At 38.0% G+C, this 18,192-nt stretch overlaps 1 protein-coding gene across 1 annotated transcript in view; it reads right to left on the reverse strand.

The window, feature by feature from the left end:
- Positions 1-15,817: 15,817 nt before the first annotated feature.
- Positions 15,818-18,192, reverse strand: part of KLHL42 (kelch like family member 42) — a 44,638-nt gene continuing 42,263 nt past the window's right edge. The window contains exon 10 of the transcript XR_004161172.1: positions 15,818-16,481. The gene's annotated coding sequence lies outside the window, so the exon portion shown is untranslated. The remainder of the gene's footprint in view (positions 16,482-18,192) is intronic.

Consider the following 18,192-nt stretch of genomic DNA (forward strand, 5'->3'; position numbering starts at 1 on the left):
AAGAAAGAAAGAAAGAAAGAAAGAAAGAAAGAAAGAAAGAAAGAAATTCCTTGTCATGCAACCCGCACAAAAAATGGCTGGGTATCTCAGGATACTCTAGTAGTAATTATATACTAGATCTTCTATAAATGCAAAATATATAAAGAAATAATAAGAGTAGAAACATATTGTTTACAGTAAGAGATTCTATTAATAGCTATTATTGTGTGGACAGAGATTTCAGATTGACAAATGACAGTTTCCTTAAAAAGCAATTATCAGTTGATTCATCCTTTTCCAACTGTACTTTTTCAAGTAGGAGATGAGTTTTGCAAAGGCATACTGATTATTTTTTTTTTCATTATTTTCTGTATTCAGCCAGGGCACCCTGTATTTCATTGATTCAATCAAAATGTCTTAAAATCTTTTATTATTCCCTTACTCTTTGTGCTAGAAGCAAAATAGCAGTAGCTGGAGTATACTTTTGAAAAGTCCTACTCCAAAATGTTGTACCACAGTAATTTATTAATTTATCATAAGAATGATAAAAAGGACCTTGCATCTTAGAATCATGGAATCATAGAATCGTGTGAGTTGGAAGGGATCCTTGTAAGTCATCTAGTTCAACTCTCCTGCAAGACATTCACCACCTGTCAGCGCAACCTGTGCCACTGCCTCATTTATGTGCCACTCTTATTGTAACAAACTTCTTTTTTATATTCAGTCGTAATCTCCTCTGTTTTATTTTGAAACTGTTTTCCCTTGTCCTACCACAACAGACCCTGCTAAAAGAGTCTGTCCCCTTTTTCTTATAACTCCTCTTTAGTTACTGAAAGCTTGCTACTAGATCTCTCCAGAGCCTTCTCCAGGCTGAACAAGCCTGAGCTCTCTCTCAGCTTGATTTTGCAGGAGAGGTGTTCCATCCCTTGGGTCATTTTTGTGGCCTTTCTCTCGTCATGTTCTACCAGTCTTTCCTGTACGGAAGACTGTATATCTGGATCTATCTACTCCAGGCGAGGACAGAGTAGAGGGGCAGAATCACCTCCTTCGACCTGCCGACCACACTTCTTTTGTTGCAACCCAGGATATGGCTGGCTTTCTGAGCTGCAGTGGTACATGTTCAGCTTGCCATTCACCAGTACTTCCAAGTTCTTTTCTGCAGGGCTTCCTCATAAAACTCTGCCATTTTGTCAGAAGTGGAATCCCAATGCATGTGCATCAGTAAATATAAGTATCACATTTTTTGTTCAAATGTGCCAAGTTCTTTGAGGTAGAGATTCCACTACTGAATATATTTTCTTTGATCTCAAACCAGGTTGAAATACAATGAGATTCTTATTTTATTAATGGAACATTTTGTTTCCATAAATGAAAGTAGGGAAATTTATGTCCATCAAAAAACGACGCTTCAGAAAAATTTCCATGGACACTGCACAAAGTCTGTGATGTAGGCTTTAAAAGCCAGGTTGATTGCATTGAGTAGAATAAGATTCTAATTAAGTTTTTAAAAATGCCGGGGCACTTACATGTTCTTGGTCTACATACATAAGTATAGCACTCATGCATACAAAGGAACATTTGTAAGGGGAGTTATTACAATGACATACCAAACTAGGACATTTGGTTGGGCATTAGTTATTATGAAAAAGACATCCTAACACTGAATCCTTACTCTATCTACTGTGTGTATTCATTGCAGAATACAATAAAACTCCAAAGTAACTGTGTGCATTGAGGCAGATCAGTCAATTCTAATTATTGCAATACAGCAAAGTCAAATTTCACTAAAAAATGGATCAACTGGTAGTGTTTCCAACTCTGTCTCAGATTTTTAAATTGTAGACATGTTTTCAAAAGCCCTGTTGTTCTGCTTGCTTCAAAATCCAAATGGTCCAAGACTGCATCACTATGATGAATTTGGGAAGTATTCCTGAAGTAGCTTACAGAATACCTGCCTCTGCCATTCAAAAATCTTGAGTCAAAACAAAGAGAAGTTCTTTTCGTGCCCAACATTCTGAATATAATATTTATCTTTTGTTCTGAAGTGCATTTTTTTCCTATTTCATATACAAGTCACTGAGACCTATATTGTGACTTTAGTGCCTATATGATAGACAAGAAAACCTGTTTTCTATTCAGTTATTCTTTTGTGGCAGAAATGACTTCTCTACTTTTTGTTATAGTTATTATTATTTATATTATTTTAGTTAAGGTGTCTTTTTTTTTAATTTGTCCATTTAGGAAGATTCTACTGTATTAGGATATTTTGTACTTTTAATGCCCTTGATCACATTCCTTGAAGAAGAAAATAGCGATTTTTACATTATACCAGTTTCAGCCTCTTAAATCCTAGCAGCCCATGGGAGTTCCACAGTGCCATCTACTGCAAGGTAATAGAATAACTGACAATGTAGTAGTGTTGGGTTTTGTTTGTTTGCGGTTTTTTGTTGTTGTTGTTGTTTTTGCTGGGTTTTTTTTCAGTTTATCTTACCTACCTGACCTATTCCAAGGTCTCTTTCTTCTGCTTATGATCCAACACATTTTTGTTACCATTCCAGTTTCTCTGGCTCTCTTTTATGCTGTACTTGTGCTCATACCATTGCACTACTCATTTCCAAAATTAATTTTACCATTCATATTATTATTTTTTGTGGGTTGGTGTGGTAGAGTCATGTTGGTTTCTAAAGCATGATTAGCCCCACTGCCAGACCACTGGTATCATCTTTCCTTCAAGCTGATCTTGAGAAAATTCTTTTCAGAGCCTGCCCATTGTGTTTGCTCACAGGCTAGAGGGTGAAGTGAGAGATTCAAAACAAGCAAAAAACTAACATCCTTCCTGAGGGAGCCAAATGTGCTGTCTCTGCAGCTTCTTTTGGCCTCGGAAGCAAGAGATCAGGAGAGTGGAATACCCTGCTATTCAGTTTGTAATCATTAGAGCAGAATCTACTTTAACTGACAATTCTAGCAAAACCTGACACATGGATCAAAGCAACCAAGTTTCACAAGAGTATTGCTTTTCAACTTTACACTGTGAGCTGCTTCACTGAGGTAAAATTTGGAATCCTAGTGCTTCAGTGTGATACAAGGGGGCTGTGGAGATGGGGACTCTGATAGTCTGATATTTCAACTTTTTTGTTTTAGGGAAGTATTAAGGCTCAGGGAGACACAGTAAGAAAATGCACATCTGTTAACACAATCTCCATCTGCCTTAATGTAAATCAATATTTGGAATGAGTTTCTTCAGTATCTCAAAAATTTATTAGGTTTAATATCTTAGAATAAAAGTAGTATAAAAATGAATATCTAATATCATCTGACTCCATTATACTCAGGAAATTATTCTATCCAACATAGTTCTGCTGATGGATATATCAAGAAACTTTTGACTTTGACCATAGAGTATGTAGCTAGAGATTTACTTATCTAACACTTGACTGCTATGTGGCTAGATTGTACTGAATAAGATAATTTTCGTTTCAGCTAATAGTGTCTGTAGTCTAAAAATATCTGTAGAATAACAAAAATGAAAAGGAATGCAGTGAGGAACACATTAGGCTGCAAATCACCAATATCCTTTGATGCCAAAATAATACACATTTATTCCCTAGACCTATTACTGTCTCAGATTTGATTACTGCCACATTCTAATGGGATTTGAGAGATAATAAAGAACTGCGCTTACTACGCAAACACAGAAAAGAGAATGAAGCATGGCTATCAATTTATTTGTTCCTTTAAGTTTCAAACATCTGTGTGCACACAAATATTTGAAAAATTAGAATATGATTAACAATTCCAGGCAGGAAGATTTCCTTCACAGCTGTATACAGATCTGTAGCCTGTTGAGCACTAGCACAGTCATTAACAAGTCATGTTTATTCTCTGATCGGAAAATAGTTCTACCTATCCACACCACAGAGATATTAATATTTCTAAAATCAGACACGGAGATCAGTAATCCTTCAATAACACTGTTAAAACTTGGCATCCTAATTAACTACAAGAGGTCTTTGAATCTGGAACTACTTGCTGAAGGAGCAAAGAAATATATAAATAATTCCTGATTGTCTCTATTTCTTTCTGTGCAAGTAATGCCCAGGAATCCTGAGAAAGTATTGATTAGCTTATGATTGAGAATGTCTTGAGAGCTTTTACATGGTTAATAGGTGATCTGTAGAATCAATTTTAAGTTCTATTAATTCTGTAGTTCTATTTTGTTATTCGAATAAGAAGAAATTCGTTCTTCATATTCACTTGTGTTTTTCTGTTTGTTCTGTGGAAAGAGCAGTTGGCAAAGCACGGAGAAATCTCAGCTGAATTAGAATATTCCTCAACAGAGAGTACTGGAGTATGTCTGTAATAACTACCATTTCCAAGCAATTTCAAAGCCGTGGAGTAGGCAGTGAGGAGGTTCTTTGTAAAGCAATATGGAGGTTAGTTTGGCAGCGCTGCTATTAGGAACTGTTGTAGAAAAGGGGCATTACCAGAGTATATACAGAGTGGGACAGTGGATTCAGTGCCTAAGCTCTGGTGACCACTCATAGGTTTCTAGCACACAAAGGAAACTTGGTCAGTGTGACTCCATTTTCCACAAACCTAAAATGTTTTTTAAAGCATTTTTGAAAATATTAAATTACTGGTCTTCCTCCCCCCAGAAAAAAGGATCCTCTTGGAGTCCTCATAGTCCGCATCTACAGATCACCAAAAAGAAAGATGGCTCAAGTTCCTCAGTCTTTTCATTTGGTGCAAATTTTCATTGGGGTAGGGGTTATTTTCCCATGCAGAAACCATCTCCATGGCATTAAAGTATATGCTTCATTCATATTTACCTGGTCTATTAAAGGGAAAAGCAGTTCAGACAAGAACAGTAATCAGAAGATTGTAACGTTCATTTCTACAGAAAGCACGGTGTCTACATGCCTGGGAAGGGCCCAAGATGCTTACAGCATTTCTATTTTCCATGCTGTGGTGAATTTGGAACCTTTACACAGCTTAAGACAGAATAAATTTCACTCCAGCACAAATCTCTTGATCATTTCTCCTTCAAATGTGGGAAAACAACACTGAGAATGTGGAAAGTGTAGAGCACATCATAAATCCATGGACACAGGAACTCAGAAAACTGCATAAGGCACATAAGGTCTGCTATAAAGGAAGCACTGTGCTTTCATATTATTTTCTGTTTAAAATCTACATGTGTGGTTTGGGACAAAGGTCTTTTAGTTTTGAAGAAAGAAGGTTCAGTGTTTTTCTTCTTTTTTTTCCTTTTTTTTTTTTCTTCCTGAAGAGAGGTACATCTCTGGGGAGACAGTGAAGAGAGTTCTCCAAACTGTAGCATATACTGCTGCAGAAAAAGTGAAATGTTTGAAACCACAGAAATAATACAGAGGAAAACTCAGCACCCAGGATGTAGTTCATATCTGAATAACCAACAGGTGTTCATGCAAAGAATGCTGGCTTAGGTTTGAATGCTGGCTGTTATTTGTTGAGTTTCACTACAGATTTCTGATCTTAAAATTAGGGTGCCTTGAGGAAGTTTTCTTCAATCACCTGATCCTACCACCAACCATAGACTTTTTTTGTTCTCTTTTCTAGGGAAGGCAGATTAACTCCAACATGCTAAATGTGTAGCTGCAGTATTATCAGAAAGGCCGCTTGCAAGTTTCTACCACTGCTTAATAAAACAAAAGACTCTAGAAAACAGAATATGAGGAAGAGTTTATTCTATATATATGCATTATCTGGCTTCTTAGGGCTTGTAACTCTTCTGCAGAATCTGAGAAACCCTTGTTCCTTTTTGCTTCTTCATATGTTCAACATGCCTACTGTTTTCCTTATCACAGACAGAATTCAGAATTAAAATCCCCAAAGGACTTTAAATACACATAATCTAGACAATCTAAAAACAAACTGCAGATGAGTCATGCATTTAATAGAAGAAGTCAAATCATCAGCATCAGCTGTCACAATAAATGCTATCAAGTCTATTTCCACTTGTATGTGTTCTATGTTAGAAATTTGCTGTGCTTACCAAATGCAGCAGAGTTTAGTTGAAACTCAATTACCCTCTCTTTCAATCTCTACACTTTGGGCTCCCATGATAACTAGTGAACAAAAAGTGGCCCTTTTAGAGACCCATATTAATTGCCTAGCTTCAGATAGAGTAGATGATGCCCTAGGCACTACTAATCATACTGATTTGATCCTGATGACAAACACAGCCCAGCCTGATCAGTTCAGATTTGGTCTTCAATTTGATTCTAAAGAGATGTGGCTCTCACAGTACTGCTGGCAGCAGAATTACATCACTTCTACTCTCTTTGTTGTGAAGTTAAATGACAGGTAGCTAGAGTTTCATGCACAACAAAGACAAAAATTTGTCTTCATTCATTCAAACCTCAAAGATGGTTCACAACACATCTGTGGAACTGTAGAACAATTGCACTAATAGAAAAAAAAAAGTACTTTTACCAGAAACAAAGTAGGGCTCAGAGTAGTGGGTTTCTAGCTCTTTTCTTGAAAACTTACTTCAGGATTTGTTCTTATCTTTCTTGTGAAACTGTCAAAAGGGTATCAATAGGGCTGTTACAATTATAGTGTAGAATGACTGAGCTGAAACATAAGAGAACTCTCAGAACTGCACAAGGATAAAACAGCCTAAGCTCAGGATGTTTCAAGAGCAATATAGCTTGAAATCTTCAAAAGAAATTATAAGCTTCATATTATCTGTGGAATCTTAAAACAATTTTTCTTAATTCTGCCTAAACTTCCTTGTATAAATGCACTTTTTACTCATCCAAAATATTTTCAAAACTGTGACAACTATTTAGTTTCTAACAAACATGACTTCTAATCCAAATAAATCTGTGTAGTATAATATACTTGTTTGTTAATCTTTGTTAGATTGTGTGGTAGAAAGGAAAAGTAATAAAATATTTTCCTCAAGGGAGCCTTGCTGAGGCACAATGAATTTCAAGAGTTTTTACTATTGCTTAGGGGAAAAAATGATTTTTGCTTGTGGCACAAATATGTAAAAATGCTAGACTGGAATTAGAACTGAAGCTACATGAAATGTTAATCAAATTCATGAGAATCACAAAGACTGTTTCAGTGTGCTTTATGCAGATATTCTATAACACTGCAAATTGCAGAGCAGTGAGGTAGCTTGCATGTGGCTACTGCTGCTCCTGTAGGCTGACATGGGGGAACAATTGCTCTTCTCTGCTCCATAAAAGAGGGTTTTGACAAACCGTGAAACTGCTGAAAAGAAAGGTTTGCTATTCAAAGAAGTTTGTTTGTGCTCTATTTCAGGACTTATCACTTACGGTTCAGCATCATAATCACTCAGTTATATCTTCCTTTTTGAGAAGAAAAGTCCTTAGTAGGCTCCAAGGAAGACCTCCTACGTGAAGGCCCCTGTCATATAGGATTTTGACAGCCATTATGCTACATGATCCCATGAAATCAATCTTGCTGGGATCCTTCTGCAGGTGCTGCTAGAAGCAGTTATATTGCCCTTATATTGCTATATAGCTTCCTTCTCTTTGTCAGCCTTGGGAAAATCCTGTCACTCAGAATGTCTATATAAGAAGTGCAGGGACACAGCTAACTTAACCATATCAACTCAGTACCTAAAACTGGATTCTTCTAAATAATTACCTTTGACTTTTCAGCAAAGAGATGAATAAAAGCCATTACATAGCAGTTGAGGAGTCACCAAATTTCTGGATGTATAGAATTACCTTACTCTTCTCCATAGCGTCATTTAATCTCTGTTTCAACAGGTTTGTAATAGGCTGATCCAGTAAAGCATTATCTCACCCCAAATTTCTACAATTATTTGGATTCCAAGGAAAAAAATATTTTCAGTAAGAGTGATAATGCACAGGAACAGTTTGCTCAGAGATGCGGTAGATGCCTTGTCCTTGAAGACAGTCAAGGGCAGGACAGATGGGGCTCTGAGCAACCTGATCTAGCTGTAGATGCCCCTGTTCATTGAAGGGGACTTGGACAAGATGACCTTAAAGGTCCCTTTCAATTCAAATGATTCTATGATTCTATGATTCTGAAAGAAGCACAGTGCTGTGATGCAGCTGTTAGAATTAAACAGATTTGTTCATCCTTGCTGATACTGGATTGGAAAACACTTTCAGAAACTTGATGATGATGCTTACTTACAGGTAAAAAGACGTCATCACAAGGTAGATAACGAGAGAAATAAGACTGAATATTTGGGATATCGGTCTTTTTATAACAGCTGTGCCTACTTAGACAAATTCGCTTATACATGTATAGTATCTTCCACAACAAAGTGTCATCAATGCTGTGGGAAATCAGTAAAGTATCTTGAAGTAAAATAAGTGCCATGGTCTCTTACACATGCAGGTTTTTCTAAATGTTAATAAAGTTTTTATTGCATTGTGAGTAAAGAGAAATAAAAAAAACCAGTGTATTTAAAATTCTGCCTTAAAATCCAGGCAGATTCCAGCAGGAACCACAAATCTGTGTTAGCACTACAAGCGACAGGAGACAGGGGGTTGCGCTGAAAAAATTTGTTCTATCATACCATGTAATAAACAGCTCTTCAAAAAACCTCCTCTGGTTACTGGCAGTGTAGGTAGGAGAGCTAACCTCCCACCTACTGGAACTCTCTCAAGTCCATGGAAAGAATATCAGAGATTTTACTTTGGAACTGGCTTTTAAAGTGTGTACATTTTACATAAAACAAAATAAGTTGCTTTTCTATGAAACAAAATTATATGTATTGTCAAACTGTTCTGTCTTATTTTTCACTGAAATCATGCCCATGAAATATCTGAAGACATTTGTTCCCATGATGGACTTTATTATTCCTAGAATCCACTGTTAGCTCCCAATACAAATTGTTTTATTTCCTATAAATTCTCAAAAGTAAATATATTTTTTGCCTAAAACAGTGACAATGTTATCACAGTTCACTGTGCTCTGCAGTTTTCAAAGGAATCATTGGGATTCTGTATGGAAAAGTACAATGAATTATGCATGGAAACATGCTTGCAGTATGTACTGGGCTTGGAAACTTCCATAATTTGGAAACTTTGTGACACTGAAGGATTTATTCTATCATCAACAGAAATATTAGATCCTTCTGAGAATCTTTCTTCAGTCTAAGCCCTGAAATAAGCATTGATGTAGGCTTCTTGGATCTATAAAGGGAGTGAATTTTCAGCTGAAACAAGTGCCCAGCATTAAAATCTTCATCTTGAAAAGACAGTGAGTTCTAATAGGCATTTCAGTGCCAAGACATGTCAGTCAAATTATTATTGGCTCTAGCTGCACTCTCAAAAGCTGTTACATTCTTTACCTGCAGCAGAGAGACACTCAAAAAGGTGTAAAATTCTTTTTTGCTTTTGAAAACACCAATGAAAGTTAAAACATAACAAAACCAAACAAAACCTTCCAATCTAATTCATGCAACTGAAAACCTCTAAACTATATTCAAGGTCAGACATACAAACTTTAGTTGGAACTGAGTCCACAATAAGTCCACAAAGCCAAAATGTTTAATAATTAATGTGATAACCCTTAAAAATATGAGTCTTAACACAATCTGCATGAATTTTAGCTTTATTAATCCTATTACTACACATGCATGTGTGTGCATATATGTACATTAACAACACTACACAAGCCACATGAGTCTCAGCCTTGCTCTTATCCTTGTTCCCAATTTTTTAAACCACAACTGTGTCTTGTAAATAAAATTAATCTCATGAAGTATTACATAATTCATATATTCCTAAGATGCAAATTTCCTTTAAAGGAAATTAATTGCACTGGAAGTAGGGGAACAGGAGAGAGAGAGAGGAAAAGGGAAATCAGAATTGTTATTTTTAGATTACAATATTTTGAAATGTGATCCATCCCTTTGTTTAAGATTTCCCAGATGCCCTGTCATTTTTGTTTTTTCCTTTCTACTTTTTTTCTTTTGGGGGAGAAAAGGTTGAAGAGGGAGGAAAAATCATATATACACAAAATAGGTTTATCTAGAAGCCCCAAGAGTATTTTGTCTAGCAGAAAAGCAGTCCTATACAAATCTGGGGACTGAAAGCTAGGGCGTGCTTTGTAGGAATCACACTGCTATGTTTTTTCAGAACTTGTGTACCATAAACAAACTGCCTTATGATCAGCAGAGAAAAGGCTTGCTTACTTGTTTTACAGCCAAGAAAAGAGCAGGCTGTAAATAGAATGAAGAAAAAAGAGAAAAAAGTCCTGATGTTTGAGAGAAAATGTTCTTCTTTGCAAAAAGTTAGAGTTTTTCTTGTAAACTTTGTTAGGTGTGGTGTAAGCCTCTCTTTCTTTGGAATTCATAAATATGTGTCTGAGTTATTAGAGTTAACGTGATAAGATATTTTCTGTTGAGTTTTCAGACAATGCTTCGGATATGCCTCTAGCTGAATACAAAAAGAACTTAATTTCAAGATAACACTCAAATTCTATTTTAGGCAACATAAAAAGACAAAAGAAATTCCGCACATGAAGACCTGAAAAAATTCCTTGCCTATGTCTTCTTATCTAGATAAGAAAAATACAGCCTATAATAGCTACCTCATTCCCTATCTTCTAGAACTCTCACTGTGAGAGTCTCCAAGGGGTGATCTGTAACTGAGAACTCCCAGATATAACATCTGCTCACTACACTCCTGCTTCCTAACAACAAACTGGAGTCAGGCAGCAGGAACCACTTACATCCACGAGAGAAAACTCCTCAAGGCTTGCAGATTTCTCATCTGGCCCAATACAGCCAACCACCTACCCCTTCCTGTCAGGTAGCCAGAGCCTTGGCCAGGGTGCTTGGAAACAGCCACAGATCATTGGATGAAGGTATTTCCTTTCTATCATAAAACTCATCATTTATCATTATAGTCTTTCTCTCCATTGGGTATGGCTAGCAGTGGATATTCACTCCTCTCACCCTTCCTCTTCTTCCTCTCTTCTCCACCACTACCAGACATACTGAGCCCCAGCAGATTTTGCAGGAAGGAAGGAGAATGTTTTATACTGTCTAAGAATTGCTTATAAGCTGTCCTTCTTGCACAAAGCTAGAATTAGGACCTTGTTTAGCTACATGTCTGGACTAGAGGAATAGGCACAATGAAGTTAGATATCACTTGGTCGTTTATGATGAGTAAATTAGTTTATAGTACATCAAGCAGCACATCACCACAGCTGCAGTTCTCTCTCCTTCCTCTCTGAATTTTGATAATTCTAGGTTATCAATATATGTACTTTGGTTTATTCCACATTTCCAGTGTAACAAAACAGTCTCAGGAAACAGAGCTGCAGACTGAAGTACAGACAAGTCTACCCTGCATGGAATGAGGACCATCCAGGGATTCAAGTCATCTAGTAAGGATTGGAGGAGACAGAGCCAGAGGCAAGACTACCAACAGTGTATCTCAGGCTGGAGTCAGGATTGGAAACAGAACTACAACACAAGCCTGGTGATCATCCAGGAAATTCAGTCAACACCTCAGGACAGCAAGATACAGGCACATCTGCAGCATCACTCAGGTGCTCTGGAGCCAAGAATTGAGCTCAATGAAGCCTATGGGCCCACAGGCTGAGGCTGCATGGGTTGAGGCTTGGGTAAGGTTGATTAGGGCAACAAAGGGCTTTTGGTGCCCCCAAGGCTGTGACTTTTGTAACAGGACAAATAGAGCTTGAAATATGAGGGAATTACTATCCTGTAATAGTAGTCTGTCCAGTTGCTCAACTCATCTTAGCACACGGTGACTGAAAGAGAAGATCACTTGAGGGATTGGTAAAGTCTGTAGATCCATATTAAACTTTGAGGCAGTAGTTGCCATGAAGATAGTTAATGTCTGTGTCCAGCTATCTCCATTCATTAATCCAGTAGTGTACATTACAAAACCCAGCTACACGCACACTCAGCTCAATAGAAGAGATACATTTACAGCATTTCCAACAGCTTGCTCTGTTTAGAGCTGCAGATGGAGTAAGGAAATTTGCAAAAGTTTGAAAAGTTGAGAAGAATTTAAGTTGGTTCCTCAGCCCTTTATCCTGAGCTTTGAGAACAGGATATCTAACACCTCGACTGATTCCCTGAAGTCAACGGGAAGAAAAGCACTACTTTCTATTGTTAGAGTTCAGCTAGAGCTTTAGATAACACTCATGACTATATTAATCATTCAAAGCTGTCACAGCATTCTCCTTTTTTTTAAAGAACTCTATGAAGTAGCACCATCAACTGCTCCTGCAAGTCTATCTGAAGACACTAATTCTGCCTGAAGGAAGCCACTCAGTCTGTTTTTTGATGTAATGTCTTTACCGATAATATTGTCTCTCTGCTCTCCTGCAGCCTAAACACAGCTTTGAAATGTAAATGTAAATATCTGCTTAAGTACAATCAAATGCTTAAAGTTTTAGTCTTAGACTTCAAGTCTCCAAACAAACAAAAAACCTTATGTACCATTTTGAGCCAGAGCCACCCTTGCTACAATGTGTTCCATATTTAAATCCCAACCCTTGAGGGCAAACAGCTAACTATTAGAATAGTATTGTCAAATATTCTAGAGGTGAACAATCCCCTTAACACCTGCTGCTTTAGTTAATGCCTGGGCATTTACTTCTAGCCATAACACACATATGTATAATCTCTATCTGTGAAGAAACATCGTGGTTTTTTATTTGTTTGTTTTTAAAAAGCAGGAATGTCCAATCTAATTTTTTTTTTCTATATTTACCAGAAAGGTAAAAAAATAACATCGAGATAATCTCGATCTTAGAGTAAATAGTGATAGAATATTTCATTCACTTTACTATAGTCATGTGGCAGAAGACACATGCATAATCAGGGGGTTATATTTTGTATGGATAAGTGGCCATACACTGATAGAACAATAAATCACTTGTAGCCTTGACAATTTTCTGCAAAGAAGACTCAATATGAGGCAGCCCACTGGCTATGCTGTTTGCCTCCCACATGGGCTCTGGAATCCTTTAGAGCCATGGGAATGAAAATGATCTGGGCAGTGCCTGTCCAACAATAAAGTTGTTGGCCATCCGTTTCTCTATCCTCCCCCTCCAGCTTGCTTGAGTGTTTCACACCCTTTAAAAGCATCCCACAAACAGCTTGGAGCAAAAAGCAGGAGCAGAAACAAGATCTTTCACAAGCTGAGATGGCAGTTTATGCCCAGAAGCAAAAGAACTGACAAACCTCATAATACTTTAACCTCACAAGTTAACTGCGGGTATTATTCCTATTCAAGTGCTTAATTCACCTTGATTCTCAAGCTGTTTGCCTCCATGTCCCGCAGCAACAAATTCCACTGGTTGATTAGATGCCACTTTAAAGTCTATAGGCTTTCAAGAACTCTAAACACAATCTACATTTTATAATGTCCAGCATGTTAAGATAAAAATAAATTTCCTGTTAATTACAACCTAGACAGTTCTCATCCTACTGAAGGAAATCTGGCCTAATAACAAAGAACTCTACCAAGATGTTCTTCAGTTTATGACACTAGATCTGAAGCTACATAGAATAAGATTGCAGTTTCAACCATCTTAAATGGATGAGAGAAAGAACAAGAAATGTGAACTGGCCCACCCACCTCCCAGGGAAAAGGGAAAGTTAGTGGGAATACAGTGCTATACTGGAGGGCTCACCCCTTTAAACAAGATTTGACATCCAGAACTACCAGTGTATGTCAAAACCAAAACAGGATACTATCATAAATATACTTTTCTTTCAGAGGCTAACTAGCTCCCAGTACAGTCAATATAGCCAGATCTATTTGGTTGAGAAGGAGCATTTCTAGTTCTTCACTACAACTCTTGCTCCTTTTTTGCTCCTCTTGTATTTCTGCAGAAAAACAAAAACATTCATAAATCTTCTTTTTACCATACCGTTTAATGTAAAAAATACAATTTCCTTGAAAACAGAAATCTTAATGGGAACTTATTATTTTAAAATAAACTCATGCCAGGAAATCACTCCTAAATTTTGAATGGAATTTTGTGGAAAGTTTGGAAGCTAGGAGTAGTCAGAAACAGGTTAAAACTACACTGCTTGGAAGCTTCGTATAATTTTTTTTCTCTTTGTGGAAAAAAATTGAACATGGAAGTCCTTTAACTCAGTCAGTGTGTCAGATATTAGAGGGCTTGGAAAAAACAGGAAGACTAAGGACCGTGCTGATGTGAGACAGGAGAGAGACACACAAGAGGCTGACCAAATAAATTCAGTGTAGATGATAGCATAGTGATTGAGGCTGTCAGCTAGGATATTAAAAAGTACATTTAAACCTCCATTAAACCATTCTCTGACAACCCACAAGAATGCCCTAAGTAGACTTAACTGTCCCAAGTCGTCTTTGCACATGTGTGTGAAAATATTTTGCAAGGTCTTTCAGTTCTCCCTGGCCTCACCACTAAGAAAGTAAAGAATCTTTTGTGAACCTCAAGCACTTTCAATGGATGAAGCACTCATCTTTCCTCTGTTGAAAGTTGTGCCCTTTTAAAGCTCCAACTTCTAAAAATTTTGACACAAAGGAATGGCCTGCCTTAGTTCTGTAGAGGATTCTGCTATGCAAATAGAAACTGAAGTAACAAAATCATCAAAGCAGTGTTAGCTATTCAACAATGAGCTGCCATTTGTAGAAATACTATGTTGAATGAAATGCATTTAGAAAAACTTTACTGCAAAGAGAAAATATGGGTAATCAACCTAAAGCAATGAGCAATGGAAGCCTGTTTAATGCAATGTCTTCCAGACTGTCTCAAAACATTAGACATGTTGACAGAGATATCAGAGATGTTTTCTGTTATTTTTTATGTAGATGCTTTGAGTTGTAGATATATCATCACAGAATCACAGAATTGTAGGGGTTGGAAGGGACGTCTAGAGATCATTGAGACCAACCCCCCTGCCAAAGCAGGTTCCCTACACCAGGTCGCACAGGTAAGCATCCAGGCGAGACTTGAATATCTCCAGAGAAGGAGACTCCACAACCTCCCTGGGCAGCCTGTTCCAGTGCTCCGTCACCCTCACCATAAAGAAGTTCTTACGCACATTCGTGCGAAACTTCCTGTGCTGCAGCTTATGTCCGTTTCCCCTCGTCCTGTCTCCACGTACCACTGAAAAGAGACTGGCCTCACCGCTATGGTCGCCACTCCTCAGATATTTATAAAGCTGGATCAGGTCCCCTCTCAGTCATCTTTTCTCAAGGCTAAACAGACCCAGTTCACTTAGCCTTTCTTCATAGGGGAGATGCTCCAGGCCCTTCACCATCTTTGTGGCCCTCTGCTGGACTCTTTCCAAGAGATCCCTGTCTTTTTTGTACTGGGGAGCCCAGAACTGGACACAGTACTCCAGATGAGGCCTTACCAGGGCAGAGTAGAGGATCACCTCCCTCAACCTGCTGGACACGCTCTTCTTAATGCACCCCAGAATGCCATTGGCCTTTTTGGCCATGAGGGCACACTGCTGGCTCATGGCCTACCTGTCGTCCACCAGGACACCCAGGTCCCTCTCTGCAGAGCTTCTCTCCAGCAGCTCATCCCCCAGCCTGTACTGGTGCATGCAATTATTCCTCCCGAGGTGTAAGACCCTACACTTGCTTTTGTTGAACCTCATCCGGTTTCTTACTGCCCAGCTCTCCAGCCTGTCCAGGTCTCGCTGAATGGCAGCACAGCCTTCAGGCGTGTCAGCCAATCCTCCCAACTTTGTATCATCAGCAAACTTACTGAGGGTGGCCACTATCCCCTCATCAAGGTCATTGATGAAGATGTTGAACAAGACTGGACCCAGCACAGACCCCTTGGGGACACCACTGGTTACAGGTCTCCAGCCAGACTCTGCACCACCAACGACGTCTACCTGTTAAGTTAAGTTTTTGAATAGAAAAGACCAAAAGTCCAAATGTCAAAAGAGAACCTGAAGGAACATAATTCCAACCAATATATTCATGGTTATGAATTTTTTTAAATTGTTTTGTCCTTTTCTAGTTCTTCCACATGACTTACCCTTGCTTGAAGACAGAGCACCAAATCCCAATCCTTGAACAAAATAGTGTATGAAAAGAAGCTCTTATATGAAAAGAAAAAGAAAATAACACTTTAGAAGCATAAGCTGAGATCTCCAGAATGACCTCCAGTCTTGAAGTCTCATTTGATTAAATCCATAGGCTTGAAATGTAACAAAGCTTAACTGACTGATGATGAATCAAAAATTCAGTCCACATATAATCATCTTTCTGCACTGACTGCATAGAAGATTGCAGAGTAATCTTGTAATATGGGCTAGTACAAAAGTAACACTTTCTTCATCAGAATCAGTAAGACTGAACTCAAAAGGAACCTTGGTTCTTCAAAGCATACCTTTCTCCTTTAGGTTCTTCTGGAGTTAGACAACTTTGGTTCTGCTTAGGCTGAGAAAATTATCAAGAAATCAAATAAAAACACACTGTTGCCTCCTTAACCTCCTGGATGATTTTAATAACCTGAAAACAGCAAATTAGGAAAAAAATCACTTAAAAAATGAAATTAATAAATTATATATTAAGTATGGTAATACTGGCATTCCATATAAGAATACTAATGCAATTTTGGTCATCTGCATGAAATAAATAATAAGTATATTGGCAGTATATCTTCAGATAAAGATAAGCAATGGCTACAAAACCAAGAGTTTAGAAGACATGGAAGCTTGAATCTGTTGAATTTAACTTTTTTCAAGGGTATAGGATGAGCTATGAACTTAACAAAGTACACTTTCAGGTTTTGGGGAGTCAAAGATAAATTAAAAGTGCATATTATCTTCCACCTGAGCTTGGAGCTTTCTTGATTGGCTGATATACAGAGCAGGAAGGTAGAAGAAAACAAATAAGATGTAAATCCCTTTGTATCTTATTTAGCTGTGAAAACATTAAACTGTAAAAACTGAATTACAGCAAATTGCTCTTTCCATTTGGCTTTTGTCTGTCTTGTTTCAAACCTTATTAGCTAATTTAGGTGACAATCTACTTTGTTGAAATTGTCAATTTTATGATGTTGTTACAGTGGACTGAAAGCACTCCATTCCTTTTTCCTACGCAAAGTGAAGCCCAGCACAAAATTCATTTACGCCAAATGAAGAATTGTCTTCCAAGTGCCTCTGAATGGAGTAAAGCAGCTGAGGAAGAGAGATTATTCCATATTGTCATTACTCTCATGCATAATTAGTGCCTCATGGTCAGCCTCAGGCATTCAAGAACTATGAGTAAGCACTCTGCTGCCACACAAAGAAGGCAAGATTTAGTTTCTTTGAAAACAGAAAACAACAACACTGGCTTTTGTGCATGCTCAGTTTTTAACTCCCACTAGCTCACTTGTGACATTTAGTTTTGCCAACTCCGGCAAATTCATAGCAAGTGATCTCTGGTCCCAGGATCCCCACAGGAATTAACTACGCACTCCTTTGGCTTCATGATAATTCTCCTGCATTCAGAGAATTTTGTGTTTTGCCTCCACTACATTTCTGCTTCTTCTGTATCTGCAACAGATTTTCCCCTTCTGATAAAACCCAGGAATGACAGTTTCCAGATTTCTTTGCACCTTGCTCCCAATACCGAGGCAGAAGTAATAACTCAAGAGGTATTTTTATTCCTATTCCTATTCCTGTCCTGGGATGAAAGTTAAAGGAGGATACTGAGGAGAGAAGAGGGAACCAAAGAGCAAACTGATACTTTTTTTTTTTGTACAGTAATGAAGCCAGTCCAGCTGTTCTAAAATGATGGCTAGTTTCTGTTTCACTTCCCTCCCAGGAAAACAACATCAGATGCTGTTTGTCCCTCAGGTTCTTTGGCAACCTGAGCAACATTAACAGAGGAAAGGAAGGCATAGCTTCCTACAGAAAGCCTCACTGCCTGTTCTTCCTCAAAAGAAGTCAGAAGTGGAAAACCAGCTGTAGGCTGCAGCTTGGCACAGCTACTTGTCTACTAGCAACAGGGGTCAAAAACATGATTAAGGTGAGAGGTTCACCAGCTAGCACTGCTGCTCAAATGAGCTCAGAGAGACCAGAGTGGCTTGAGATGGAAATGGTTTCTGATTGTATAATTCACTATACTCTCCAAATATCCAACTAGATTAGAAAGTAGATTTGGGCTTCTTCATACAACTCCAGCAACAGAAAATGGTAGGAGCTAACCCAGCAGTGTATTCTTAGCCTAAGGA

The sequence above is a fragment of the Meleagris gallopavo genome, chromosome 1 (assembly GCF_000146605.3).
Source record: "Meleagris gallopavo isolate NT-WF06-2002-E0010 breed Aviagen turkey brand Nicholas breeding stock chromosome 1, Turkey_5.1, whole genome shotgun sequence".
NCBI lineage: Eukaryota > Metazoa > Chordata > Aves > Galliformes > Phasianidae > Meleagris > Meleagris gallopavo.